Source organism: Triticum aestivum, chromosome 3B (genome assembly GCF_018294505.1).
Source record: "Triticum aestivum cultivar Chinese Spring chromosome 3B, IWGSC CS RefSeq v2.1, whole genome shotgun sequence".
Taxonomy (NCBI): domain Eukaryota; kingdom Viridiplantae; phylum Streptophyta; class Magnoliopsida; order Poales; family Poaceae; genus Triticum; species Triticum aestivum.
The window spans coordinates 2,562,686-2,578,248 of NC_057801.1; positions in this window are offsets into that span (position 1 = coordinate 2,562,686).

A 15,563-nucleotide genomic window follows, 5' to 3' on the forward strand; every position below is an offset into this window, starting at 1 on the left:
TATGAGACATGCTTCATGTATGTGTTACTATCGCACTTCCTTCTATCTGATCAGGAGACATATATTGTTTTATGTATGCGAGAGATATATTACTATTAATTCACATTCTTATTCCAGTTGAACTTGTGCAATACATCTTACATACTACAAAATGAAATTCAGATAGAACATAATGCCCTACAATAATACAATACAAACTAATAATGCAAATACATCTGAATGAAATGGTACAACTGGAATACATCTTACATACTACATGAAGTCATCATCGTCATCCTCCGTTGATGCAGCCTTCTTGCCCTTCGACGATGCGGTCCTCTTGCCCTCCGTCGATGCAGAACTCTTGCCCTTGCTGGATGCAGAACTCTTGCCCTTCGAGGATGCAAAAGTCTTGCCTTTGGACGATGCAGAACTCTTGCCCTTCGACGATGCAGAACCCGGAAGCGGCGACATGAAGATATCTTCGTCGTCCTCGCTCTCCTCAGTCCATAAAAATGTATTCTTTGCTGCAGTCCTTCTAAAAGTTTCACTCTTCGGCTCCACTACCTTCTTCCACCTTTCATGCAACCTAAGAAGTTCTTGACGTACCTCCTCATAGGTCCTTTCAGGCCACCCAGACCTACGTAATTGGTGAGCCAACTCATTCATTATGGTGTCACTACAGATGAGTTCGTCCCATGGAACTATCCTATTGTCCATCCTGAAATCGGTAACTAGACTCAGAAGAGTGCTGCTCATCCCAGGGTGAAAACTACGATCGAACGGATAATGGGACATCTCGACTACACTATACTGGAATGCTTATCCACCTTCGGCTGAAGGGGGTTTTATAGATACAGAGGAGAAAATGGCGGGAAACAATAACTGCGTTATGGCGGGAAAGGGTTGGCGGGGAAATAAGGCGAGAAGGGATTGGCGGGAAAATAAGGCGGGAAGGGATTGGCGGGAAAATAAGGCGGGAAGGGATTGGCGGGAAAATAAGGCGGGAAGGGATTGGCGGGACATGGGTGGCGGGAACATATGGCGGGAAGGGGTTGGCGAGAAACGAGTGGTGGGAAGGGGTTGGCGGGAAATGGGTGGCGAGAAAATACATTTCAGCATGAGCCATGCAACTTCGGCCTACACGAGACCGAAGTAGTACTTTTCGGCCTAGACTTGACCAAAAAGTCTATTTCGGCCAAGAGTTGACCGAAAATTATCTTTTCGGCCAGGTGCCCCACTTTTCGGTCAAGTGTTGGCCGAGAACCCTACTTCGGCCTAACTGTAGCCGAAAACTACTACTTCAGCCAGAAGATGGCCGACGGGCTATTAGTTTTGGTTTTTTTTGCATTACGTCCTATAGTTTCCGAAAATGCTATAAAAAAGGTGATAGTTTTGAAAAAAAATCTTCCCAATGTGACCTTTCCTCCCGATTCAAATACCAAATGCTCTGCTAGCTTCGGTGTGCTACAACTACAAGGCCTTGGCTGCAATTTCAAGTGGTGCGATCAAGTAGGATCCAGCGAACCTTTTTTTAATCTGTTAATTCCTTCCGCGCAGCACACGGACGTCTCTTCGCCATCTTCATATATCTATGCGTGCGTGTGGTTGTTCTCGTGGGGGTTTTCTTTTCCTTCTTCCGCGCGAGCGAGCGAGCGATCGAAAACAGTATCAGACAACGAGTCCAAGCAGTGCTGTGCCGGCCACGCGCCTCATCAATGGCAAAACTCACAACAAATCAGATAGATAGATAGATTACGGTGGTAAATCAAACCTGATGCAAGCGCACGGCGTACGTATTTGATTCCAGGTCGTGCTGTTCCGGCCACGCGTGGATCTACTCGCTCGCTCGTCGACGCCGGCGAATTCACACGGCAGGAGGCTGTGCCTAGCTAAGCTAGTAGATCAAGTGGAGTGCCGGATGCGCTAACTACTGCATCCTTTCCGATTCGTCTGTCTGCCCTGTCTATGCTCCTGCCTCTCGCCGTCGCCCAAGCCCCAAAGTCCAAGTGACACGCGCACCCCGCACGCGGACAGACTACCCTCTCTAGTATATATAGAGAGCGAGAATGGGGTGTCATGGTGGAGAGGAGGAGGGAGAAAAGGGCGTGGCCATGCCGTGGATCGATGAGGTGGCGCGATCCAGGCCCTAGGTGGATGGATGGATGGATGGCTGGCTGATGGATGCGTTTCTCCCTCGTGGCCTCGGGAAAGATTAATTACTTGGGAGGAGGAGGTAAGTGGAAAGTGCATGCATGCAGCCAATAGTGGACGGTGACATAACTGCTCGCAATTAATGTTGTCTCTGCGCCTCCTCTATAGGAATATATCTATATGGCAAACAGACAAACTTAAGAACCGAGCAAGTACCCCTTTTGAACTCTTTGACTTTCAGCTTCTGGTGGATCCATTCCTTCAAAATAAAATGAAAAAGGCTTGTGCTGGACCTAGAACCGCTCATCTCAAGACGGTTTTTGTTTGCCAATTTGTTTCCAGTTCATTCATAGATACAGTAATTGTTGTTAATTGTTCTAACAACATCTCATCTTTCTTTCTAATGTCCAAGCCTACTCTTCTCTCATGTTCATGGGCATGAGCAACCTCATCTTTTCTCTTATTTCACCATCTGAATAACAAGTAGTAGCATTTCACAAGGATAACGAGGCATGGCAATTCTCATTCATTCATCCATCCATGCACCTCCAAATCAACAAAGAATCAATCTGCTCTTGGGAATTCTGAAATTTTATTATACCAACACAATTGATATCTTTGTTTGTTCCACAACAAAATAAATAAAACAAAAGGACACATGGTAGAACTATATGTCTTCTATCTATTCTGAAAAAAAAAAAGAATCTAAGAACCTAATTAACTATGCCAATGAATCCATCCATCCTGGTACTTTTCTTCAGCAACTGAATTAATAGAGATGATTGTGCTCATCAACAAAACCAAGTGAGTGTCGACTTGTACTAGCAGGAGACTACGAGAACAGAAACACTCTTTGCGCAAGCAAGGACACACGATCACAGCATCTCGTCTTTGACAAGCTCCCTCCAAACTTGCAAGTGTTGCGCTTGCAAACAAAACAAATAATATCAGAGGAGCCCACACACACCTAGTGTACTTCCAAAAGGAAGGCCAGTCCTCTAAAACTATGTAAGTCGAACATTAGGATGCTAGCAAGTTGAACCATACAAGTCAAATATACTCCACCACTAGATCAAGTTGAACCATACAAGTCAAATATACTCTTGAAGCGAAACAACAAGTCTATTGCTACAACTTCATAGTAATGCCTTCATTAACCAAGCAAGATAGACTATTTCAGCTCATCCAAAACTTTGCAATGACATAATGCATGGAGATAAAAAAAAGGGACAAAAAATAGGAACTTCCAAAGTCAGGCGGGATAAACAGGAATTATACATATGCACTTGTATTACCCCTTCCAATGGGCTCTCTAGTAATATTATCGTATTACAAATATGTGCCATAGCGAAGGAGCCACCAGCCTGGGACTCCCACACATACTGCTCATCATCATTGTGATGGTACCAAGGTTGTTCATGAGCCTGACTTGGTACCACCATCATCGTTTGTGTGAAATGGACTTTCAATGACAAAGTGAACCACGAAAAAGCAAAATTTGTAATAGTGGAACATAGCCAAGAACCTACTGACTGTTGCTTGCACATACTTGTTTCTTTTCAGTCTTAATCTAAAGAAAAAAAACACAAGTTCTGGACAAGACTTTTTTAGTATTAATAAAACCTCGAGAGAATCAAAGCAGGAATGATGTGTGGCAGACCGGACCTTGGGAGTCGGCGCTGGCGGGGGCTGTAGGGGGTTGGGCGCCGAGGTTGGTGTGGTAGTCGTGGAAGAAGCCAAGGCTGGGGGCCTGCGTCCTTGGGGGGTTGAGGACAAAGAGGAGCACATGTAAGGTTCCTTGGTTCCACTTTCTTGAAAAATAAATCAAATCAAGGCAAGGACTTCAGTAAACATGACAGGGAAGAAACAAATATGGAAGTATGATCTGGCGGTTTCACAATAATCTGCAGGGCAAGTAGTTTTGCAACCTGCTTGTGATGTTCGACAAGTACCCCAACCAACATATCCAGAAGTCTAAGATCAAAACTAGTGAACTAACACAGTACCCCAAGTATAAAGAGTGTAAACAAATACATGTGATGTTCGACGGAACGACAAAACCATTACATTTATGGGAAGATCCAAATATGTCATGAACTGGGTAGTCTTAAAAGGCATATGGCATTTATCATGTCACATGACAAATTGAAAACTTAACGAACAAACTAACTAGCAGGGCATTCTCATGGGATGTGCATAGTATGGGCACGTGCACACACACATCCACAAAGGTGCAGTGCATATCAAGCACTTCAGAGATAAAGTCCAACACTGCATGGAAGTAATTTTATCATCAGAAGGATTAATTCTAGAACGGGGGCATAGTACCCCAAGTGTTTTTTACTCTGGCAAACACCAAGTCTGAATGAAACATCATATCAGTCGGTGAGTTGGCTGATGCAAGTTATCAATATGTATCCAATTCTGAGCGTACTAGACAAACAAATCTATGGGCAAAAAATAAAAGTACTAGTTGATCTTGTTGGTCTAAACAAAAGGCAAGCATGAAGTAAACAAACAGTAGGTCAATATAATCGCCCAATATACAAAATCTTGAAAAAAGAAATGGCCACAATAAGGAAGTCACCATCCATTCTTAACAACAACCCAAAAAAAAACCAATCCAAAGCTCCATGATCTCTATCTATCTATGTTCCTAAAAGACAACTATTTTCCATTACTTGTAAAAGTGAATGACTTTCGTTCTTTCTAGAAACCATGTCAGGCTACTGCTCCCATCTTTTCCCATCCCCTTCACATACAAAGTTGTGGAGTCTAATGTAGTGTACTCTACAATCATGCAATGATGCATCAGCCAAAAAAAAGCATTATTCATGTACTCGAGTTCATTCCTTTATAAAGCAACCAACCCATTCAAAATCATCATGCCAAGCCTATTAGGCTAGTGCCAGCATCATAATCACCAAACAGATAGTACCATCATCATTACGCAAGGACTGTAGCAGCCTACCAGACATATCCATGGCTCGACAGCCATGAGCTCGAGCAACAAGAGGCGATGAGCAGAGGAAGGAGGGGATCTCACCTTGGCTGGTGCTCCGGGTGATCAACTGGGTGGAGATGGAGCAGAGCGGCGGCGACCGGAAGGCCGGGCACCCCAGGTCGGCCGCCATCGCGAGGAAGCTGAGGATCAAGGCCAAGAACCCCTAAGCTGAGGCCCTCTTTCCTTGATCAACTGCTCATCAGTGAGCAGAGTGAGCTCTGCTCGTGTGCACCGAAGGACACTGAAGCTCTTCTTCTGTTTTTGTTAGTGTGTAACAGAAGAAGAGCTTCGTGGCATTCTGAACTTTAACACTGAACTTTAGTTAGTGTGTTACTCCCTCGGTCCCGTAATATAAGAGCGTTCCTAAGGACGCATGATTCAGAAACCAACAGCCGATTGATTTGTTTCCGTTACTTCTTTCAGCAAAAGAGACCAAAAGACTTTTTTTCAACAAGTTTTGTCTATTCATGTGTAAAGTTTGGCGACGAAATGACATCAGTGGCATCCTGAACGAATAGAAACAAAACTGATGCTACTATATCACAGTGGTTTTGTACTTGCAATTTTATCCTTTTCCGCCAACAATACCACAAAAGTCATTTTGTCATGAAATTTTACACTAGACAATGCTTGTTCCGAGAAAGCTTCAATTTCTTTTTTAATTTCTTTACAATTTGTTTCTCCTAAGCAGGTTCGCCTAGTCCCAGGTTCCAAAAATCCGCACTGAACTTCTCCAATCTGTGGTATTCTTGGCCGCGTCTCCACCACAACCGCAAGGTGTTCGACACGTTGCTCACAAGGTACCATGAACAGTGGGGATGAATATATTTTTCACAACTTCATTTGTTCATTGAACGATTTATTCCTAGATGATGAAGAGCTTGTGGTGGCTGCATTGGTCGTGAATGACCACATTGGTAGGCAGCGTCCTCGGTACATGGGGTCAATCCCGGGCCATGCTCCCACCTTGAACCGCAATAGGGAGAGCGGCCGGGCTATGTTGTATGCCGACTGCTTGGAGAATGACGCACTCCTCAAACAACATCATTTCCGTGGCCGGTTCCGGATGGCGAGACATGTGTTCAATCGTATTCGGGAGTGTGTGGTAGCATATGACCCGTACTTTGAGTGGAAAGTGGATGTCCTTGTGTCGGAGTAATGGGCCACGGGTAGGCTAACCCGAGCCCCAAAACCTTTCAAAACATCGGGGCCGACTGCGCCCCTCAAGACCCCACGATGAAGAGCCGCCTCCTAATAGGCGGCGGCGACTGTCCCTCACGGCCGAGTCCTAGGGACGGCTTCGAGTTAAGCCGACTCTTGGCTGGCGACTTCGAGACGAGCCGACTCTTGGTAAGCGACTTCAAGATAAGACGACTATGGGAGTCGGCCCGCGACTCCAACCATCTACTGCCTCCGCCACGATGGCGGGGCGGGGTACGGTCATTGCGTGGCCGTATCTACCCTGCCTACGAGGGGCTGGCATGGCTACAGTGCGCCGTATCGCTGGAGATCTCCATCGTGGCGCGACACTGTTGCCATGCCTGCCCTGACCTCAGCCTCAGTGGGCGGCGCATTGTGCCCACGACGGCCTACCTGTACGGCTCGGAGACGGCGGGACCGCCCGTCAGCGGGAGAGCAGAAGACGGCGAGAGCGCCCCGAAGGCGGACCCATGGGAATCGGCCCCCTAGAGTCGGCCGGCCCCTCCCACGGGCCCCGCACGCCATTAATCAGACAAGACGGGGAATGGCGACAGTGATCGTCTGCCAGACGGCGGCACTGTTGCCATGACCCCATGACCAAGCCAGCGTCATCAGAAGCACTGCTACAGTACCAGGCCTGTCAGCGGGGCCCGCCAGTCAGCGGGCCCCAGTAGTCGGCGGAGAAGATGGCGGCCTGAGAGACAGACGGCTGGGACCCGCGCCCAGCCGAATTACCATTGTATCCCTGAGGGGCAGGCCTATATAAGCCCCCCGGGGCACCCATGCAAGGGGGATAGCTTCTCTAGTATTAGACCCGATCATATAGGAAGGAGGGAGCTAGCCTTGCCCTCTCCTACCTCCAGAAACAGCTCTAGGAGCAACCTTGTATTCACTTTGCCATAGTGATCATGTGGAGACCCCGCAAAGCAGCAGTAGGGGTGTTATCTCCTCGGAGAACCCTGAACCTGGGTAAGATCCGTCGGCGTGCATGTCTTCACCTCATCCCGCTTCCAGGCACCGGCGACGTTCTACTCGCTCCCACCATGATAATCCATCCTTTGGCATATGTCGTACCCAACCCTCGACATTTGGCGCCCACCGTGGGGCGAGGTGCACCGTCGTCCGGAGACCTGCTCTGGACGGGAACCCTGTTCCTCCCTGGCGAGCACAGCCAGCCCGGCATGCCAGACATAGTCTGCACCGACGCGCTGCATGGTGCTGAGATCGCCTGCGCAGCCAGCTGCCTCGCCGAACTTATCGGCGAGGTTCACCTCTCCGACGAGCCTGCATCCGACGTAGGCACGGGCGACCCCGAGAGACTCCTCGCGGGCCTCCTCGACCAACTCCACGTCGCCAGCGAGCCTGCTGTAGACCTGGAGTCCATAGGCTCCACCGACCCAATGCTGGTCGACTCCAACACCGCGTCGCTCGACGCGTTCCCCACCAACGTGGTGGTCTACGACGAGCCGCTCCCTTGCGCAGGGAGCGGCGGAAGCACCGTCACGGAGGTTCTTGTCCTCGACCATGGCGAGCGCTCCAGCGAAGGCGCTCGCGACCCGCTCGACGCGGCTCTGCAAGACCTATCCGCACCGATTCCGGGAGACGCTGACGTCGAGACGCTGGAGGCGCGTCGCCTTCAGCTCATCGAGGGTGCGAAGAAGCTGGCAAGCATGAGACGCTTGTCAGAAGCCTACCAACGTGAGATGGATCGCGCCGTGGGCGGCTCACCGGCTTTGACTGGGCCTAGCCGCCTAGGCGCGGTTCGGCAACACGGCGTGGCAATCGCCAATCTGTTTGGGGCCGATCGCCCTGTGTATGCCACGCCTGCGGAGAACATCCACGCCGCCTAGGCGGCGGCGGACGAGCTCGACAACTTCGAGGGCGAAGAGCGCCGCCTGATGACGGAGCGAGTTCAGCAGCTCCTGGACGCAGCTGCCGTGCAGAACGAAGCCGGCTGCCGCACGGAGGCGCCGCGACGACAAAATGACGACCCGCCACTCCGCCGAGATCAAGGCGCGACGTCTCGGACGCCGACTGGCGGAGTCCGCGAAAAGAAAGATAAGGAGCCGGCTGTCAGCCACAGTCAGACTCGCATCACCATCGAGCGCGACCAAGACGGCCGCCCCAAAGCGGTGGAACGGCGGGACGACTATCTGCCTCCCCCTCCTCGCAGAGAAAGGCGAGCCTCCCCGCCACCCGTAGAGCATCCGATTCTCGGTGACCGCCTTGGCCGCCGAGAGGGAGTCGGAGAGAATGACGCCCGCCACCGGATCGACCGACTCCACCGATCCCTGGCGCTGGAAGAAGAAGACGAGTTGGGTCCTCCCTGTTTCGGACCCCGTATCCGAGATGAGCCTTTTCCCAAAGGGTTCACGCTCCCCCGAGACACGCCCAAGTACACCGGCATCGTGAAGCCGGAGGACTGGCTGATTGATTACTCCACGGCCGTCAATATAGCGAAGGGCAACAAACGTGTTGCCTTAAGATATGTTCCTCTCATGCTCCAGGGCACGTCCCGGACATGGTTGAACAGCCTGAAGCCCCGCAGCATCAACAGCTGGGTCGACTTCACCGAGGCCTTCGTCCGCAACTTCACGAGCACGTACAAGCAACCTCCCAAGCCCCGCCAACTCTCCTTGTGTGTGCAAGGCCCCGACGAGTCCACTCGCGACTACCTCACGCGTTGGGCTGAGCTATCGAGTACTTTACTGCCGGGTGCAGAGAAGGCACCCTCCTCAAGCACAAGCTCCTCCGCGACGAGCTAGAGACCCTCGACGAGCTGCTGGTCACAGCAGACAAGTACGCCACGGCCGACTCCTCCATGAAGGTGGAGATTTAAGTTAGTGCGACTGGCAAAGTAGCCCCTCAGGCTCCAAGAACTCCGGCTGGGGACACCAGTCGGCGGCAGCAGCAAAGCGACCACAAGCGCAAAGCCCCACGGCCGGCTTCCAACAGCCGGCAAGTGGCGACAGTCGAAGACCAATAGCCAAAGGGACAGCCTCCGACCAAGCAACAGAAAGGCGGCAAGTCCAACTGGTTGCCGGCCTTCTCCTACGAGCAGACTCTAGATGGCCCTTGCAAGTTCCACAGCGGCGCGAAGCCATCAAATCACACTAACCGGGAATGCCACTGGCTCACCAGAATCGCCAAGGGAGACGGCTTACTCCCACCCCCGCCTGCTGGGCCGCCGCCTCCACCGCCGCCCCAGCAGCCGGCTGTCAGGCCAGTCGGTGCGATACAAGACGAGTACCCAGATAAGCACGGAGCCTATGTGGTGTTCACCAGTGTGGCTGGCGATCGACGCAGCAGGCGGCTGCAGCAGCAAGAGGTGAACGCAGTCGCGTCAAGCACTCCAGAGTTCATGCACTGGTCCGAAAAGCCTATCAGTTGGAGCAGAGCTGATCACCCAGAGGTGATGCCGAGTCCGGGCTCCTACGCCCTGGTCTTAGGCGCCACACTCGCCACAGATAGGCGGGCCGCTCGTTTCTCGCGAGTGCTGATAGACGGAGGCAACAGTATCAACATCCTGTACAAGGATACCATGGAGAAGTTAGGAATCAAGCAGAGACAGCTTCAGAGTAGCCGGACTATGTTCCACGGCATTGTTCCTGGCCTTTCCTGCTCGCCAATTGGCAAAATCCTGATAGATGTCCTCTTTGGGGACAGAGATCATTTCCGCCGAGAGTCAGTTTGGTTTGAAGTGGTGGACCTCAAAAGCCCGTACCATGCGTTGCTTGGCCGACCTGCTTTGGCCAAATTCATGGCGGTCCCCCACTACGCCTATCTCAAGATGAAGATGCCGTCCGCTTGCATGGCTGAAAGCAGTCGGCTGGCTGAGTCCTTGGTGATCGCAGCCGAGAAGCGGCTTCTTGATCGGGTTGTGGCGATGGCCGGCAAGCAGCCCGAGATGTCGCCCGACCCCAAGGAGTTGGAAGCAGAAGGATCGTTCAAGTCGGCCAGAGAAACGAAGAAGATACCCTTGGACCCGGAGCACCCGGAGAGGTACGCTGTTATGGGTACAAACCTTGACAGCAAATAGGAAGGCGAGCTCGTTGATTTCCTCCGTGAGAATCGATACATCTTCGCATGGTCCCCTAGAGACATGCCAGGTGTACCGACGGAATTCGCCGAGCACAAGTTACATGTCCAGTCTGATGTGAAGCCCGTCAGGCAGCCCTTGCGCCGCCTGTCAGAAGAGAAGAGAAGAGTTGTTGGAGAAGAGATAGCTCGGCTCCTGGCAGCCGGCTTCATTATGGAAGTGTTTTTCCCAGAGTGGCTAGCCAACCCAGTCCTAGTGCTAAAGAAGAACAAGCAGTGGCAGATGTGTATCGATTACACAAGCCTCAACAAAGCCTGCCCCAAGGATCCATTCGCTCTGCCGAGAATTGATCAGGTGATAGACTCCACAGCCGGATGCGAGCTGTTGAGTTTCTTAGATGCATATTCTGGATATCACCAGATCAAGCTGAACCCGGCTGACAGATTGAAGACCGCCTTCATCACGCCGTTTGGTGCCTTCTGCTACCTGACCATGACGTTCGGCTTGAGGAATGCCGGCGCCACCTTTTAGCGTTGCATGCAGAAGTGCCTCCTCAAGCAACTCGGCAGAAATGCCCACGTATACGTGGATGATGTGGTGGTGAAGACGGAAAAGCGTGGAACACTGTTGGAAGACCTCAAGGAAACCTTTGAGAATCTGCGCCGATTCCAGATCAAGCTCAACCCCGAGAAGTGCGTCTTCGGAGTACCAGCCGGCCAACTCCTTAGCTTCCTGGTCTCTGAACGCGGCATAGAGTGCAACCCTGTGAAGATCAAGGCCATCGAGAGGATGGAAGCACCCAGACGACTGCTAGATGTGCAAAAATTCACCGGTTGTTTGGCGTCCATCAGCCGATTCATCAGTCGGCTGGGCGAGAAGGCTCTCCCCTTATATCAGCTCATGAAGAAGACGACCTTTTTTGAGTGGACTCCCAAGGTGGACAAAGCTTTTCTCCAACTGAAGAAAATGTTGACTACGCCCCCTGTGCTGGCGGCCCCGACTCCCAAAGAGCCCATGCTCCTGTACATTGCCGCCACCAGCCGGGTAGTCAGCACAGTCATTGTAGTCGAACGCAAGGAGGAAGGCAAGGCGCTACCTGTCCAGAGACCGGTATATTACCTGAGCGAGGTACTGTCAGCCTCCAAGAGGAACTACCCCTACTACCAGAAGATGTGCTACGGCGTGCACTTTGCCGCCAAGAAATTGAAGCCTTACTTCCGGGAGCATCCAATCACTGTGGTCTGCACAGCCCCAATTGCCGAAATCATCGGAAGCCGAGATGCTTCTGGCCGAGTGGCCAAGTGGGCCATCAATCTGGCTCCCTACATCATCTACTACCAGCCCCGCACCGCCATCAAGTCGCAAGCACTGGCCGACTTCCTCGTCGACTGGGCCGAGACCCAGTATCTGCCACCTGCGCCCGACTCCACCCATTGGCGGATGCATTTCGACGGTTCCAAGATGCGTACCGGCTTGGGAGCCGGCGTCATCCTCACTTCCCCCAAAGGCGACAAGCTCAGATATGCGCTGCAGATCCATTTTGCCGCCTCCAACAACGTCGCTGAGTACGAGGCGCTCATTCACGGGCTCCGGCTTGCCAAAGAACTCGGCATTCGCCGGATCCTGTGTTATGGCGACTCTGACTTGGTGGTCCAGCAGTCATCTGGCGATTGGGACGCCAAGGATGCAAACATGGCGAGCTACCGTTTCCTTGTGCAGCAACTCAGCGGATACTTCGAGGGGTGCGAGTTCCTCCACGTTCCAAGGAATGACAACGACCAAGCAGATGACTTGGCACGAATCGGCCCCACCCGCCAAGCAATACAATCCGGCATCGCCCTTCGGCGCCTCCTCAAGCCATCTGTCAAGCCTTCACCAGAATCAGACTCCATCTTTGGGCCGGCTCCACCCGAAGAAGTCGGATCCGACTCCAAGAGCGCTCCAGTCGAAGCCGGCCCGGGGACTTCAGAACCCGGCCTGGGGACTGTGGCGACCAAACCGATGACTCCAGAACTCGGCCCGGGGACTGCTCCAGTCGGCCCGGGGACTTCATCAATCCAGCAAGCGGCTTCGGACTCCAACCCGCCGCCTCCCAGCCCAGCCGCCCTCGTCCAAGTCGTAGTACTAGTAGTCGAAGAAATAGCAGCACCCTCATGGGCACAGCCCATCCTCAAGTTCCTGGTGAGCAAAGAACTGCCAATTGATGAAACCTTGGCTCGGCAAGTACAATGCCGAGCGGTAGCCTACACCATAGTCAACAGAGAGTTGGTCAGGCGCAGCGTCACTGGTGTCTACCAGCGTTGCGTCGAGCCAGAGCAAGGCCAAGCGTTTCTCAAAGATATCCATCAGGGCGAGTGCGGCCACCATGCGGCTTCAAGAGCACTCGTCGCCAAAGCATTTCGACACGATTTCTTCTGGCCGACTGCCCTAGAAGAGGCCAAAGAATTGGTTCAAAAGTGCAAAGGGTGCCAGAAGTTCCGCTCCAAGCCACATCAGCCGGCTTCAGCACTCAAGACTATCCCCATCGCCTAGCCCTTTGCGGTTTGGGGCCTGGATATGGTGGGACCATTCAAAACAGCCTGAGGCAGACTAACTCACTTACTCGTCGCGGTGGACAAGTTCACCAAGTGGATAGAAGTAAAGCCCATCAAGAAGTTGAATGGTCCGACTGCGGTGACTTTCATCGCCGACATCATGACTCGGTATGGCATACCGCACAACATCATCACCGACAATGGCACAAACTTTGCCAAAGGTGCCTTGGCCCGTTTCTGCGCGACTCAGGGCATCCGACTGGACTTAGCATCCGTTGCCCATCCGCAGTCAAACGGCCAGGTAGAGCGAGCAAACGGCCTCATCCTGTCTGGCATCAAGCCTCGACTAGTCGAGCCATTGGAGCGTTCGACCGGCAGTTGGCTTGACGAGTTGTCAGTCGTCCTCTGGAGTCTGCGCACGACTCCAAACAAGTCAACCGGCTTCACACCCTTCTTCCTCGTCTACGGAGCTAAAGCCGTCATCCCAATGGACATAGAGTTCGACTCTCCGCGAGTCACCATGTACACCGAGGAAGAAGCAGAAGAAGCATGTCAAGATGGTGTCGATCTGCTGGAAGAGGGCTGGCTGTTGGCACTCAGCCGGTCCAGCATCTACCAGCAGAGCCTGCGCCGATACTACAACAAGAAGGTCAGGCCGAGATCTTTCCAAGAGGGCGACCTTGTGCTCCGGCTAATCCAGCAAACAGCCGACCAGCACAAGCTGTCGGCGCCTTGGGAAGGCCCCTTCATTATCAGCAAGGTGCTGGGAAACGACTCCTACTACCTGATCGACGCTCAGAAGCCCCGAGCATGCAAGAGGGACGACTCTGGCAAAGAGACGGAGCGCCCATGGAATGCAAATCTTCTCCGAAGATTTTACAGTTGACGCAGTATGTATCACGCTACCCTTTGTATTAAAGTACCAAGACTTCGGGCCGCCCGAGACGAGCTCGGGGACTGCCCTTTTTTGTTATCTGTATGATAAGAATTATGCCTTCGAGTATATTACTCTTTGTTATGCCGCTTGGCACCGGGCTCGACTAGTCGGCCCGGGGACTCACCGCCTCGCGCTATGAAATGCTTCCCGCAGTCAGACAAGTAGTGTGTGGCGCCTAAGCCGTCTCCTGTCAGAAGCCGCAACTCGCAGAGCGACTGTTTGGTAGGCAGGAGTAAGGAAGAATGGGCACCCACACGAAAAATGGCTAAGGACCCAAAGCACAAACATAGCCTAAGACGGCTTCCAGCCTCTATCAAGCAAAGCCGACTCATGACTAGTCGACTTGCCGCTTTCTTCTAGCTTCTCCTAAGTGAAGCCGACTCGTAAGTAGTTGGCTTGCCGTTTTCTATCCGACTTGTTAAAAAGACTCTAAAATGGCCAAGTACTTGCCTTCCCAAAGTAGCCAAGCGTTTGATCCAGTGGCAGTCCGCAGAGCGGTTGTCTGACTGGCAAGGCGGCGACTAAGGGAAGGCAGCAAAGGAAAAATCCAAAAGAGCAATGAGCAAGGAAAGATAGAACTCGGATAAATATTTACATAACATAGGCCCTTGGCCGAATCTTCAAGTAGAAGTTCAAAATACACCCCGCGGGTGGAATTGTTCGAATTAACAAAGTTCTTCAAAAACTACTAAGGCAGATAAAATGAAGGCAGAGACGGCAGCCTAGGAGGCGGCATCCGGGTTCGGAGGGTCGGAGGAGATGGTGGTGTCAGGCGCCGGGGCGGCCGGCTGGGTAGTCTCGGCTTGATCGTCTCCGGCAGCAGCCGCCTTCTCTGGATGCGGCTCGTTGCTGGAGGCGCGGTCGAGCTGAGGCTGGTCGCCCGTTCCGTCTTCTGGCGCCTCCGTCTCACCTTCGTCCTCCGCCTCGCCTTCTTCCTCGGTGCTGGAATCAATCACCTCCGCCGAGTCTTCGTCGTAATCCGGGTTCATCCCGAACCACTCCGACGGCGCCTCCCTGCCGTCTTCAGACCGATCCGGGACGAAGATGCTGGTATCGGCGTAGTCGGCGATCGCCGCAGCACGAGCGACGAGGGCGTCTTCCACAGCTACCAGCTCCGCCTGGGCCTCTGACCGGAACGCGGCCAGACGGTCCAGGTCCAGCCCTGGATACCACGCCTTGACGAATTCCAAGGCCCGGTGCGCTCCAGCCCGGGCCGAGGAACGCTTCCAAGCCTCAAGACGACCGGCTGCGACCTCCAGCCAGTCGGTAGTCCGACTGGCAGTGCGCAGAACCAGCATGTCCGGCCACAGGGCGGCAATGGCCTGGGCGCCGACACGCTGAAGCCGGCGCAACATCTGATGGGCCAGCCACAGACGAGCCTCGATGCTCAAAAGCTGCTCGTCAAGGGTCCGAGGGGCGTTGGCGGCAATCTCCGCACCATCTGCCCTCCGCGCCTCGCGATCTGCCTCGATGGCCTGAGTGGCTGCCTACGAGTGGCCAGGGAAGAAGTCTGCCAATACAAAAAAGAAGCAAGTCAGAATCAGGAGTCGCCCGACCCATAGTCGGTGGCTCAAAGAAAGTAAAGAAACTCACCGTCGATGATGTCCTCAATCTCATGAAAGCCGGAAGTCAGCTGCGCCTCCTTGTCGGTCCAAGAGGAGCGCTCACTCTCGAACTCGGCCAGGAGCGCATCCTCTTTCTTCTCTGCCTCCTCCT